The sequence below is a fragment of the Lynx rufus genome, unplaced genomic scaffold, assembly GCF_022079265.1.
Source record: "Lynx rufus isolate CCGP_SWC_20201006 ecotype Redwood Valley unplaced genomic scaffold, mLynRuf1.p SCAF_5, whole genome shotgun sequence".
In the NCBI taxonomy this organism is placed as follows: Eukaryota; Metazoa; Chordata; class Mammalia; order Carnivora; family Felidae; genus Lynx; species Lynx rufus.
This window is the reverse complement of record NW_025814867.1, coordinates 151,975,613-151,990,552: the sequence shown is the minus strand read 5'-3', so window position 1 is coordinate 151,990,552 and position 14,940 is coordinate 151,975,613. Positions and strand designations below refer to the sequence as shown.

Genomic DNA, 14,940 nt, shown 5'->3' with positions numbered 1-14,940 from the left:
TCTATGCCCGCTGTGTAGCAGCAGCCTATCATTTCTTAAAGATCAGGACTTACCCTTGGCAGTATGACACCCCCTTTCTTTGCCTGCTCGTCCCTCGGCATAAGGAGCCTGACGTTACTTGATGGCAGCCGTAGCTTAAGTTTCAGCGAGGTTCTTCATATCCCCTGTGAAGCATTTCCCAACTCTGGGAACTCGGACCTCTAGACCCAGAAATCTTCAAACCATACGGACTTCAAAGTGCAAATTCCTTAAATGGCTCATCGGCAGTGATGGTGGGAGCAGGGCCATTTGACTCCCAACCTCTGGTTCCCAGACTCAGATGTTGGACCTGTTTCAGACAGAGCACCATAGGACGGTCATTAGTTGGTGTACCACATCCTGCATGATGGCACCCTATCCCTGCCACGTGTCATCTGTACGTCAGCGGCTCAACTTTAGGAGACCATTCCACTGTCTTCCAGGCCAGGAGCTTCTGGGTGGGCACTGTGTAGGATAGATGGCACTGCTTTTGTTTGCGATTCCTGATTTGTGGATCAAACATTCTAGAAGTACCCAGATAGTGGGTTTGGCTGGGATCCTGTGGACAAGAAAGGTGAGCCCATACTTGCAACATATATGTATGTCTAAAAAATAAATGATTGCTCATGTGCAAATATCTCCTGGAAATTTTCCCCTCTGGTTGGTTTCACCATATGTGCATGTTGCTTAAGTTCGGGCCCCTGGCTGCCTGTGGTTTTCCCAAGAGTGAGCCAGCGTTCTGGAATAGTCAATGAGGTTAATGTCTTAGATTAGCCTGCTTTCAAATGGGAGCATTTTTACTCCCAGGGCACAGAGCCCTCAACTGAGGCAACGCGAAACCACAGGGCACATTTTTTTGAAGGTCTGGGCAATCTCTAATTCTATATTTAATATAAAATAGACATCAGTATATTATGGAGTGGGACATAAAACTCCCATCAATTATTAAGATAAATACAAGACTTCAAAGACATTCCATGATCATTATGGGGCTACTCCAAGCTATCCCTCCAGTCCTGGGTTGTCCTTTATAGCTGGAGGTACTCAGAAAATTCTGAGAAGTGCTGCCCTGTATACACCAAGGGCGTTGCAAAACTTGGCCTACTGCCTGTGGTCCCTGGCTTACCCAAGTCACAGGTAGCTGGACTTATGGCGAGGTAGACATTTGGGGCACCGTGGAGAGTCAGTTCAAAGTGGGGTGCAGAGTCACAGATTCTAGAACTCCTGGAGCCACCTGGGGCCCCCCGGGGGGACTTGGTCTCCAGAACCATCTGTGTTATGTAGGAGACCACTCCAGGCAAACCCCTGGTATGGACTTGCCCCTGAGGCTGAGCTGGGCGGTGGGCCTAACCTCCTGTCTGCCTGGCACCTGCCTGTAGCCCCCCACACAGTGTGAGCACATGACCTGGGACTCCACTTTTGGCCCTCGTTACTCTAGCTGGGTCCTGAGCTCAAGCACATTTTATGCTACACACATCATCTGAATACAGTCGCAATTAGACACCTAAACCACAACCTTAGGACAAGAGCCGGCATGAGATTTACATACGTAAAGACCTCCAAGTATGGGAAAGTGTTCCCTGACTGAGTGTTCCCTGCCAGGGCTATGTGAAAGCCAGGGCTCATGGAAGGCTGACATTGACTCATGGATCCTTCAGTACAAACCCAAAGTTTGGCAGAGAGAAGGGAGGAGGAGACTGAGCTCAGAGATTTCAGTCGTCCACTCTCTTTGAACAAGGAACCCCCACTTTCACACCAACCTGTCTGCCAGTGAAAACGAGAAGGCAGCAAAGAATCGGGATTGGGATGGTACTGCCTTGAGCTCTCTTTCTGGACTTCTGGCGTCACCGCTTCCTGACTGTGTGATCTTGTGCAATCTTCCCATGTTCCCATCACCCACCCTGAGACTCCAGTGCTGCATTTGTAAAGCGGGGAACCATGAACACAAACAGCATACACCCTATATACAAGGTATATAAGAGCTGTCATCAGAATTAATAAAACGGGTGTATTAAATCCTTATCAGGGAGTGCAGCACCTTGGAAGTGATTAATAAATCTGAGATTTCACATTTTACTTAGTCACATCACAGCTTCCGGCTGCTGGGATCAGAAGGTTGGCCAAAGCAAAGAAACGAGTAAGAACAAATCCCCGACACAGGTGAGTGCCTGTGCCCACTGGCCTCTGGGGCTGCATGGGTGCCTGGGGAGGCGGTTGGACAGGGTAGGGCCCCAAAGAAGCTTGGGTGGAAGAAAGATGAATGGTAGTTCCTGCCCTCAGGATCTCAGGTCGTGGGAGGAAAGAAACACGTTTTAAACAAGGAGCGACCGTGGCTTTGGGCATAGTCTAAGCCAGAGGCCTGTGAAAGGCACTAAGAGAGGCTGGGAGAGGAATTCGCCGCACAACCTAGGAGGCAGAAGATGACTTTGAGCGCCCGGTGCGCGAAAGCTCGGGACTGGAGAGCGGGAGGGAGGAGGGGCAGGGATGTGAGGAAAGGAAGCGAGTCACAAGAGGCACCCGAAGGGTGAGGCTGGTATGTGAAGGGGGGCGGAGCTCTCAGCGGGCAGCCGGCTCCTTCGTGGGAGGGAGGGGCGGGAAGGGGGTGGCTGGCACAGGCAGGTGACAGAGGTGCAGGCAGCCTGGTGAGCTGACTGCTTAGGCTTTGAGCACGTGGCAGGGTTAGGACACAGCTAGAACAAAGGGCCCGATTGATTCCAGGCCCAGGGACTCAATAACATAACATAGACTATCCTAGGACCAAGGTCCTGCTGGGAGGCCCCCGGTGGCTTCATGAACCCCTGTACCCTACTTTGAACTAATCTCCATAGACCCCACGTTGCCTCCATCCAAATACTCTGTCTCGTAAATCAAGCTCTCCGGGACTTGACTAAAGCATGAAAGCTTGAGGGTGACGTTGTGATTGATAAGGGTAACCCCCGGACCCAGGGAAGCAGAGTGCAAGTCACGAGCTTGGTGTAGGAGTTGAGGTGTGACGGCGATCCTGCTTGAGATGTCAGGACAGTCCAACTCCAGGAATGACACCTCACGAGCATATTGAAGTCTGGGCATGACGTTAGAGCAGATCCGCGAGCCGGAAGGCTGAACAAATAGGGCACCGACCAAGAGGGCCTTACAGCCTCACTGCCCAAAGGTAGCCTGTGCCCCAGCAGCACATCCGTGGCTGGGGACTTTCAGAAACGCAGAGCTTCGGGCCAGGTTGCTGTGTCGCAGCTCTGAGAGTCTCCTCATGGTTGAAAGACACTTCCTCTGGCTTCGAGCATCGTGTCCTCAAGGGCTCTTATAGGAGCCAGGGGGCAGGGGTTGGGGTATAGCATCCTTCGGCTGCCATGGCAAAGTTCCGCAGACTGGGGGACGGGGCGGGGGGCGCTTAAGCAACAGAAACTTACAGTCTCACAACTCAGGGGCTGGAGGTCTGAGATCAAGAGGTCAGCAGGCAGGTAGGTTTCTGCTGAGTCTTCTCTCCTTGGCTCATCGTGTTCCCTTCTCTACGTCTCATATCATCTTCTCTTTGTGTGTGTCTGCGTCCTAATCTCCTCTTAGAAGGACAGCAGTCATATTAGTCTAGGGCCACCCTAATGTCCTCATTTTAACTCGATTACCACTTTAAAGACTATACCTCCAAATGCTGTCACCTTCCATGGTAGGAGGGGGGTGGGGTGGGTGGGTAGGACTACAGCATAAGAATTTGGGGGGTGGGCACAATTCAGCCCCAGACAGGTGAGCAGGGAAGGGAAAGAGTTCTCTTTGCTTCCCTCTTTTCTTCTATCAGGGAGGAAAATTCTCTCCCGGATTCCCTCGGCAGATTCCCTCGTGATACGTCTGCGTCGAATGGTCACCCTAACCGCAAGGGACTTCGAAAAAGAGCGCAACTGCCTTCTTTGACCTCTATAGCGGGAGAGCTCACAGGAGGAGGGGGTCGGTAAAGGGTCTAAGAAAGGGATTCAAGCAGGTCCTGCCCTGACTCAGTTTGTGGCCTTGAGGGTACCACTCAAGCTTTGTTTCTTTAACTGGGCAACGAAGGGGCCGGATTGGATGAGATTTAAGATCCCTTTCAATGCTAAGGAATTTATTCTAGAAATCCAAGCCCCGTTGGCATGCCCAACATGCATGTGCAGAAGGGTGACTAATTCGGGGCAATCTTTGGCTTGGGACTTTGCAACACCTGGGAGCTGGTTGATCTGCTTGGACGATTTCTCTTCCCCAGGGCAGTATAATCAGAAGTGCGTCCGGAGCAGTTGGGCTTGTAGGCATGCATTTCAGGGGCCAGTGATTAAAGTACCAGGTTGCACATCTGAAGTAGAGTCTGGCTGCTAACGGTCAGTGGGGCTGTATTATTAACCCAGCTGCCTTGGGGAAGGTTGTGTGGGACTGGAAAAGTCAAATCGTGGGTGAGCAGAGGAAGAGACTGTGTTTAAATGGAGCTTTATGGCTTTTGGGGGAGGGTAGCATGTGGTGTATTTGCTTATGTTCTTTCTTTCTTTCTTTCTTTCTTTCTTTCTTCTTTCTTTCTTCCTTTCTCTCTTCTTTCTTCTTTCTTTCTTTCTTTCTTTCTTTCTTTCTTTCTTTCTTTCTTCTTTCTTTCTCGTCCCCTCTCCCAGTCCATTCCTAAGGTGGACGATTACATCTGCCCTGGAAGCAATGGTTTATGGGGTCAGGCTCTGGGATTAACAAACAGATTTGAACGCCAGCTCACCTGCTTACCAGCTGGCTAACACTGGACACTTTGCTGAGTTTCAGATCCACCGTCTGTAAAATGGTGATATTTTGTAGGAGTGTTTTGATGATGAAGCTACTTGAAGTGTGTGTGGCATAAGGCCTAAAATTAAGGCTTAATGTCATGTGCTGCCTTAAATCTGTTCAGGGGCGCCTGGGTGGCTCAATTGGTTAAAGTGTCCAACTTTGGCTCAGGTCGTGATCTCACGGCTTGTGGATTCAAGCCTCGCATCGGGCTTGATCTCATGGCTTGTGGGTTCGAGCCCCGCGTTGGGCTCTGTGCTGACAGCTCGGAGCCTGGATCCTGCTTCGGATTCTGTGTCTCCTTCTCTCTCTGCCCCTCCCCTGCTCGCGGTCTGTCTCTGTCTTTCCCTCAAAAATAAAATAAACATTTAAAAAATCAGTTCAAATCAGGAGAGCCCCAAATGGCCCAATGCCTCATCATTCCTCCATTCTGTTCCTGCTGATAGGGTCCTCCTAAGCAGGTAATATTTCTTATCAAGTGGACCAGATGCAATTCTTGCTTATCTGCGAGTAGTAGGTTTCATTCAGTCATCCGCCAGCCCACAGAATTATTCAAGGAAGCCAATCACATCCTCGAGCCTTATCCACTGATGAAGGTGGGGTATGAAAGTTCCCGCTATGGTCAATTTCTTCCTTTAGGTCTGTTAATAGTTGCTTCCACGTAAGCCTCATGGTAACCACAAAGCCAAAATCTATAGTAAATATAGAGAGAAAGGAATATAAGAATACCATTAAAGAAAGTCATCAAACCACAAATGAAGAAAGCAAGAAAAAAAGGAACAAGGAGAAACTATTAAACACACACCCACACCCACACACACACACACACACACACACACACACTCTTCTCTCTTGTCTTTTTAGTCTCTATTTCATTTTCTTCTGCTCTTATCGTCGTTATTTACTTCCTTCTACTAACTTTGGGCTTCATTTATTCTTCTTTTTCTAGTTCCTTGAGGTATAAAATTAGGTTGCTTATTTGAGACTTTTCTTGTTTCTATGAGCTTCCCTCTCAGAACTGCTTTTGCTGCATCTAACAAATTCTAGTATGTTATGTTTCCATTTTCACTTGCGTCGAGGTATTTTTCGATTTCCTTTTTGAATTCTTCTTTGACCCTTTGTTGTTGGGTAGCACGTGGTTTCATCTCTACCTATTTGTGATTTTTCAAGTTTTCTTTGTGTAATTAATTTCTGGTTTCATATCGTTGTTGGCAGAAAAGATGTTTGATGTGATTTCAATCCTCTTAAATTTATTAAGACTTATCTTGTGGCCGAACATCTGATCTATCCTGGAGTATGTCCTGTGTGCACTTGAGAAGGATATGTATTCTGTTGCTTTTGGGTGGAACGTTCTATATATATCTGTTAAGTCCATCTGGTCTAGTGTGCATTTAAGGCCATGTTTCCTTATTGCTTTTCTGTTTGGATGATGTCTACATTGATGTAAGTGGGGTATTAAAGTCCCCGATTATTATTGTATTGCTGTCAGTTTCCTTCTTTAGGTCTGTTATAATATTCGTTTTATATATTTAAGTGATCCTATGTTGAGTGCATAAATATTTATAAATGTTACACACTGGTGTTCGATTGACCCCTTTATCACTGTGTAACACCTAACCTTCGTCTCTTATTACAAGCTTTATTTTAAAATCATTGTAGTCTATTCAGCTTTCTTTTGGTTTCCATTTGCATGGAAAATCTTTTCCCATTCTTTCACTTTCAGACTGTGTGTCCTTTGGAGGAACATTAAGGACATTACGTTAACTGAAATAAGTTAGAGAGGGAAACACAAAGACTTGACGATATCTCTCAGATGTAGAACTCTTCAAAACAAACCAAATCAAAACAAAGAACAAACTCATAGATATAGAGAACAGACTGGTGGTTTCCAGAGGCAGAAACAGAGTATAGAGTATGAGAAACAGGTGAAGAAATTCAAAAAGTATAAAACAAAACAAAACTCAGTTGATTGAAAACAGACATAGACATTTTAAATCATATTCAAAATACTGGCTTTACACACATACACATTTACATAAGGAAAAAAGGAAAAGAAATTATAAGCAAGCAAACAAACAAATAAAACAAAATCTTCCCTCAACAACCTGTCCAATTCTCACCTGTTCAGCTTTCTCCGGTCTTCTTTATAGCACTAACTTCTTGAAAGTATCTACACTCATTGGTTTCATTTCCTAATCTTAACTTTCTATTCAACCCACCTCACCTATTATTTACTTTACCAAAACCGTTCTCCGGGGATCATCAGTGAGTTCCAAGAGAGTGAAGTCAATGGAAGCTGTTTGACCCTCATTTTCTTGGCTTTTCAGTGGCATTTGAGACTGTTGACAGTGACCTTGGCTTCTGTGACATCACACTCTGTTTTTTTCTCCTCTTGATATTCAAACAAACAAACAGTGTCTTTTTCAAGCTAAAATAAAACTGTAACTCTAATCGGGATGTCTTTCTTCGTCAGTTTGGTGTCTCACACTCTAACCACGAGGGCTACCCGTGCCCAGATGAGAAGGAAGTTCATTTTTCCCTGGCTCTTTATCTGTCTGTTTCTAGAGGGAGGGCACCAAACTCCACTCTTGTCCCTTGAGGCTGGAGGACTTCACAACCTCACTGATGACAGCTCAGAAGGAGTGCTGAAATGGTCCCAGAGCCTGACGTTAGTGCCTAATCTGGTGGGGGGCGGGGGGATCTAAAGAGATAGCCCCTTCTTGTGGTTGCCAGTAGCTCCCAGGGCCTGGCAGACTAATGGAGCACAGCCAGCTTGACCACACTCACCAGCTATCTCTAGTGGCTGCTTTCTATGGCTGCCGAAGCAGAGTATGGTATCTGGCTGCTGAAACGCCATCAGCCTGAGAAGGTGTGGCTTGACTGTGCCTTCATCTCTGGCCTTTGCCCCAACTTTGGGTGCAGATCCCACAGTGGGCTCAGCCAAGGACAGGCCACAACAGAAGTGGATTAAATCCCAATGTGATCCCTATGTAGGCACTCACCACCCTTTCCCCAGCGTGCAAGCCTGCAACCAGTTTGCCCAGGATGATGAAGTGTCTGACACCAGCAACCTAACAGACATAGAACATTCTCTTCCAGGATGAGTGCTGTGCCATTCAATGAACAAAAGTATATTCAACAAAGTGCTCATGACGTAAGGCATACTTCCATAGACCCTGTGGATATAGGAGGAAAGGTGGAAGACGGAGCTAGTATTTCCAGTGTTGGTGCTATTTCCTGCCATTTGGCTTAAGCCAAGGCCAGCTTCACCTGCCCGCCATGTTTTGTGCAGAAGGAAGCCTTTCCTCCTATTCTATCTATCCTATCCTCTTCCTCCCACGCGGACTCCCAGAGTTTGGACCAGCAAGCGGCAGGCTGTACCCCACCAGGCAAACCGGGAAGGTTGGCAGTGGTAGTTATGTCAGAGGGATGCTGCCCCTCTACCTGCCTACACGGCCAGGGCCCCTGCTTCGTGAGAATCATGCCAAAGGCAGCTTGTAATTCACAGGAGCCAATGACCAGCAAGGCCTCTATGCTCACCTTGGAGTCTCAGTAGGCAGCTTCAGGTGAGGGCCCGGTCTACTTAGTTTGACTAGAATGGCTTCAGCTCCCTTGCTTTCCTCACGAGACCAGGAAATACAGCAAGGAAGAAGTCGTCACACCATTACGCTCCATGAGCCTGATCTGTGATGGCTCATTGAAGCCCTTCCCCTGCAACCTTATGTAAAACCCATGGCTCCATCCCCATTGGCTTTGTTCGCAAGTGACGGGGTGTGTGTGGTCTAAAATATGTTCACCGATTCTTTGACACTCTCCTGAAAATGCCACGCTTATTCCCCTCTTCTTGAGTGTGGCCTGGACTTAGTGACTCACTGCTTGTGAACGGGGAAACGAACCACAAGTGACAGAGGGCCACGTCAGAGGCAGAGCAAGTGAAGGCATCATGGCTTCTTGCTTGCTTTCCCTCTTGGATCACTCTCCCTGGAAGACGCCAGCCTCCGCGCCATGCGGGTCACTCTGCAGAGGCCTGCGTGGTGAGCGAGTGAGAACTGCAGCCAATAACTGGTGAAAACTGGAGTGCTCCCATCAACGGCATCTTCTCCAGGCCCAAATGAGCCTTCGCGTGATTGCCGTTTCTGCCACTACCTTGCCCCCCAACCGCATGAGACCCTTGGAGTCAGAACCACGGAACTAAGCCACTCCCACATTCCTGACCGTCAAACACGTTGAGGTCATAAACTCTTGTTGCTATAAACCTCCCCCTCTCAAGGTGATTTGTTATGTGACACGAGAAAACTAATAGAAGGCACCAGTGCATTTTCGAAAACTTCTGAGACTCTGGCGTGACATCACCAGTTTTATTAACATCAGGGCATCGTAATGACGCATCTTAAGTCAGAAACTCAAAAGTTACAGCTTGTGTCAGGGTAGCTAACACCAGCCACCATAACAAACAAGCTTCTCCCGCCCACAAATCCCAGTAACTTCTCAGAATCAAGGCTTCGTCCTCCTTTGCAAGAAGTCCAGTGTGCCTAAGCCATCTGTGGTCCCAGATCCCTGAGCAAAGAGAAGGAAGGGACAGATGAATTAACAACCAGAAAGGTCAGAAAAGGATATACATCATTCATAATGGTACTCTGTTGGCCAGAACCAGTCACGTGTCCTCAACTCCGCTATAAAGGAGACTGAGACATGTTGGGGAGTCCAAGGACGTTGACGACTGCTATTGTCACTGCCACGTGGCCCTGTTGGGGTCTTCTAATTTCAAAGCCAGAACAAATACAGTTTTAAAGAGGTATGTAATCTGTTTTTGGTCTTCAGACCCCAGCTTGGATATTGAAATGGGGACGTGGTAACCAGAAGAAACCTTGTTCTCTGATTCTCTGGATTTTGTCAGTTACTTTTATTGTTTCCTGTATAAAGTCCCCACCACAAATTGGCATCCCCCAGGCACCTGAGACCAACTTTATCAGGTACCCAAGGAATCTGCTATTTCCTTCCTTTCTTTTGCTGGGCGGCGTCCAGGACTTCATGATCGGCCCCGTGCCACTATAAACAGAGGTGGGTCCATTAGGGTTTGGTGAGTTACTGTGCTTCCAACAGAAGGCAGACAGACTGTTCCATAAGAAGGGAGACAATTGCCTCTCTCCCCTTTGTGTCTTACTCGGTCTTCTGGAACCTCAAGCTGAGCTTCAGGCGAAAAGAGCTCTCTAGAACTCGCCTGTGAGTCTTTGGTTGGCGCCACATCTCTGAAGAAAAGGGGGCGCTGCATTCCTCCTTCTCTACGCCTACCTCCTGAGACACAGTTCTCTCACCACCTCTGGTCATCCATCCGCCCCAAAGCAGCCCATAAGCAGCCCCTTTATCCCATGTCTTATAAAACAAAGAGCTTCCTGGAGAATGGTGGAGATCCATGCAGATGGGTGACGTTAGGATGCCTTAGTTCTGCTCCGTTCTATTACGGCTGCGAGGGATACGCAGCCTGACAGCTGGAATCCAACACCACACTTTCCGGCCTCCCCAGAGCTTACCCTTATTGAACTTACCCACCTTCCCCTGCACTTTCCAAGGCAGTTTGGATACACTCCTTTAGCACGTTATGACCGTGTACCGAATAGGCGTGTGATTCTGGGTCCTAGAACGGCCCGAAAGTGTGAACTTTAACCCGAACCCACATTTCCTGGCATAGCGTTTTCCCAAACTTCTCCACTGTTTCCTTTTCCTACGGAAGGTGTTTGAAAATAAAAGCTACGACGTATTTCTCAGGCTTCCGAGAAATCTTACTGAACATCTTGGTGAGTGCGGTGTGAAGAAGTTGAAACATACAGATCAGATCCTCTTTAAAATACGAGAAGGCTCAGATGAGGAGAAACAGGCTGTGCAGAACCACGGGTTTGGTTTTTCTGAACCCAAAGCACTTGAGCAAAACAGTTTGAGACATTCAGTAATTCCAAACTGTGGCTGGGCTCACCCATCCCTAATTTCAAGGGAAATTAAATCCGTGTGTTTCTCGCTCATTTACACTCAGCTCACCAAAATAACTGTTCTGTAAGAGCGACGAGACTACCAGGAAGCTGCCCAGGCTGTTTTTAAGCCGTGTCCTCAGCTGGGAGGTGGGCCTGGCCAACGTCTCCTTGGATCGGCTTCTCTGGCGGCTGATGTTCCGCTCTGTGGAACCCACAAAATCCTGACACGCTCGAAACTCTCTGAGGTAGACTTCTAGATCCCTGAGGGCTTGGAGAGGTCAGTAGTCCGGGTCCCTTCCTCAGGGAAGATCTACAGTTTGGAGTAACTTGCTAATCCGTTCTTACCATCAACAGCCTCGCCCTTCAGGAAACTCCTCCTTCCGGCTGCCCTGAAAGGCTCCCGTGCTGTCCTAGACACGGTCAATGCATCACACAGATGTCCTTGGACGCCGTGCTCAGCTCCCAACTTCCGCAAGCTTTGCTGCTAGATGAGCTAGAGGCTCACCCCGGGACCTGGAACCCTCTTACCCTCAGTCCGGGAGAGGTAACCGTGTATTGTATGGAATAGTTACGTTACTTAAGACAGGTTTCTTTGGTGATGGATCTGGGTGGACACAGAATAACACAACAGAGAGGCATATGAAAGTAAACGGGATTGATTATACTTGCAGGTCCTGGAGGAGGGAGGCCTGGCGTGGCTCAGCACACAGCAGCCACCTGGGCGGAACACCCAGGGGGTGGGCTCCACCAGGCGGGCAGGGAGCCAAGAGGGGGTGACACCACAGGCAAGGGCCTTTAGTGAAGTCGGGCGGAGTAGACCAGCAAAAACATGCGGGGATTTTACTGGTGCATTTGAATGTCACTAGGTCACGGTCCAAGAGGGCAAGGAGGGGAACTTGCGGCAGGGGCCAGCCTTATCACCCCGCTGCACCTGGTTGTTGGGGTGGGGTGCTTGCAGCCTACTTGTGGGGATATTGAGACAACAGGAAAATAGGAGGTTTTCAACATTTACAATCATGAGACTTCTCGGAGGATGGGTAATGAGCCCAGGGTGTCAGCTCCGGCCCTAGAAACTGACTGGATGTAACTGTTTGAGGGGTCACCAGGAAGAAATTCCAGAGGTTTCCCTGCCTTCTATCTCACTTAGGAGCTCCATTACAGCAGGGAGATCTGATCAACACTCCATTCCCTTGATAGCAGGGATCAAAAGGGTAGCCCAAGTCCCCAGAGGCTCATATCATGGCCCTCCCACAGGCTGGGCTCTGTTACGAGGAGACACTAGGGAAAAGGGTGGCACAAATTCTGCTCTGACACAACACCAAAACCAGGAGAACGGAAGGAGGGTAAGGAATGCGGTTGGCATCCTCAGCAAACTGTTTAACAAGCAGACTGCCAATGGATGCCATAACTCCGGGAGAATGTGGCAAGATTGCCGCCATCTTGTGGATAAAGCCCGACACACGGCAAGTGCTCAATAAATATTTGATGTTGAAACAATAACGCTCTCCGTAAAGAATGACAAAGTGGGAAGGTTCTTCACACAGGTCAGCAGCTCTGACTTTCTTTCAGGCCAGAACCTGTCACACTTGGGAGATGATCATTCTTCTGAGACGACGCAGAGCACAATGTCACGGGCGTGATGACTAGGGCTGAGTCTGCCTCTTCTGGGCATCAGCTAATGATCTTGGGCAAGTCCTTTAGACTCTCTGTGCTTTGGTTTTGACGTTTCCTGTTATAGGATAATAATAGTACCTGCCTTGGCATTGAGGATTAAACGGGTAAATTCCTGTACAGCTGTGAGAACAGTATCCAACACTTAGGATGTGCTTCGTAAATGCCAGATGGGATTGTTATTGCCATTAGAGTCTCACAGGTTGATAAGACTGTATAGGAGAAGTTGTGGGACATACCACAGCTCTCTAAGAATGGGAGAGGTGATGTTAACCACACACGCCAGGAGGCTATAAAATTCGCCTCTGCTACATCTTCTCTAGATTAAGTCCTGTGGTCCCAGGCTCCCTAAGTGTGGAACTTGGACTAGCAGCTTGGGCATCTGCCGGGAGCTTGTGACAAACGCAGAATCTTGGGACCCATCCCAAGTCTAGAGAACCAGAACTTTCATTTTAACTAGCTCCCTAGTGGTTAGCATAAACACCAATTCTTTAATCTGATTTATTGTGGTAAAATTAAGATACGATAACTGCATTCATTTAAATTGTCCTGGGTGTGTGTGTGTGTGTGTGTGCACGTGCGCGTTTAGCTTGTTGAGGTATAATTGACGTACAAAAACAGAACCTATTACATGCGTACATCTTTGTGAGTTTGGACATGTGCACATACCCATGATTCCATCACCACAACCAAAGTTCTAAACATATGCATTATTTCCAAAAGTTTCCCGATGTTCTATTTCATGGAGTTTTCTTTTTTTGTAAGATCACTTAACATGAGATCTAAACTCTTAACATATTGTAGATGTTAAATGTTATGATGGTGTACTGTTAGTTACATATACTAGGTCATACGGCAGATCTCTAGGACTTAGTTTTGAGGTAGATAGACTATGCACCGTCACCAAAACAAAAATTCTGAACATGTCCATCGCCCCCAAGAGTTTCTTCATGCCCGTTTACTTTCTGTTTCTCCATCCTTGACCAGGCTGGTTAACGTCAGATTAGTTTTCTGTTAATATAGATTATTTGGAATGTTTTAGAATTTGATAGGGAATAAATCAGTATGTATTCTCTTTATGTGGTTTCGTTTGCTCATTATAACATGACTTTGAGATCCAACGATATTGTCTTCATCAGTAGATCATTGATTTCTCTTGTATGCCATTATATAGGTAGATCACATTTTGTTACCCACTCACCCATTGATGAACATTTAGGCTGTTCACGGATTTTCTGGCTATTACAAATAAAGCTGCTATTAGCAATGATGTGTGTCTTTGAGTGGATATACATTTTCATTTTATTTGGGTAATGACTAAAATGCAATGACTGGGTCTCTGCTTGCTGGTACATTAGGCATTTCACATTATCCCACAGTTCCCTGGCCTATGTTAACTTTTTTCTCTCTGTTCTTTAGATAATTCTACTGATTTATATTCAAGTTGACCCATCCTTTCCCCTTTCACTTCCATTCCGCTATTGAACCCATTAGCAAATTTGTTATTTCAGATATTTTATTTTTTCAGTTCCAAAATTTCAGATTGGCTTATATACAATTATGTATTCTATATCACTAGTGAGATTTCTTTATTTTTTCATTCATCACCATTGTATTTTCTCTACCTCATCGAGCAGTTTTAACGACTGTCATCTCAGGGTCAACCTCTGTTAATTGTCTTTTCTCTTGAGTCTAGGTCACGTTTTTCTGATTCTTCATATGTTGTTTAATTTTGGACTGTATCCTGAATATTGTCAAGGGCATATAGTAGAGACTCCGAATTCTATGTTCTTCTTATGAAGTGTGCTTATGTTTTTTCTTTTAACGGGCAATAACTTGGTTAGGGTTAAACTTCCAACTTGATCTCACCTGTGTGTATGCAGTGCCTGTATTCTCAGTTTGGACTTTGCAGTCTGTCCTGTGTGTGAACGGTTCAGTGGTCACCCACAGATTTTTCTAGAGTTTATGCACAGAATTAGGGATTCCCACTCCATGTTCCCTCCTTTCTTAGATTTTTGCCACCCTCCAGTAACCCTGGTTGTCCCGGGCACCTTCCCTTTTCTCCAGAGCCAGAATAATGGTGACTTTTCATTGGAGTTTTAGTTGACTTATGACACCATGACTGCAATTGCCTTAGGGCAAAGCTACAGAGAAGGGAGCGTCCCCCATGCTTGCTGCTTCCTGTGAGTTTCAATGCTTCTTAAGAGCTTACTTGCTCCTGTTCACTCTGTAGAATCCTTGGGAAGTTGATTTTATGCATTTTCTCCCAGAAGCTATATAGCTTCTATCTGTAGGAGCTTAAAATTGTTACCTCAAGCAGAACTATTGTTTGTGTATTTTTTTATTTCATTGATTTCTATCATTTCCTTCCTTGCATTTATTCTTTTTCTCACTTCTTGAGGCTGGAGCTTAAATCACTGATTTTAGGCTTTTCTTCTTTAAAATAAAGACCTGAAGTTATAGATTTTCCTTTGAGCATTCTTATTGATCCTATATCTTTATTTAAATTTTTGAGTTTGTTCATCAT

The 14,940-nt window shown here is 46.7% G+C and overlaps 1 long non-coding RNA gene across 1 annotated transcript; it reads left to right on the top strand.

Annotated features, from left to right (window-relative positions):
• Nucleotides 1-1,954: 1,954 nt before the first annotated feature.
• Nucleotides 1,955-13,675, top strand: LOC124526987 (uncharacterized). Its single transcript, XR_006965774.1, has 3 exons — nt 1,955-1,989; nt 2,100-2,178; nt 11,097-13,675. It is a non-coding gene; the product is annotated as an uncharacterized LOC124526987 (long non-coding RNA).
• Nucleotides 13,676-14,940: the final 1,265 nt, after the last annotated feature.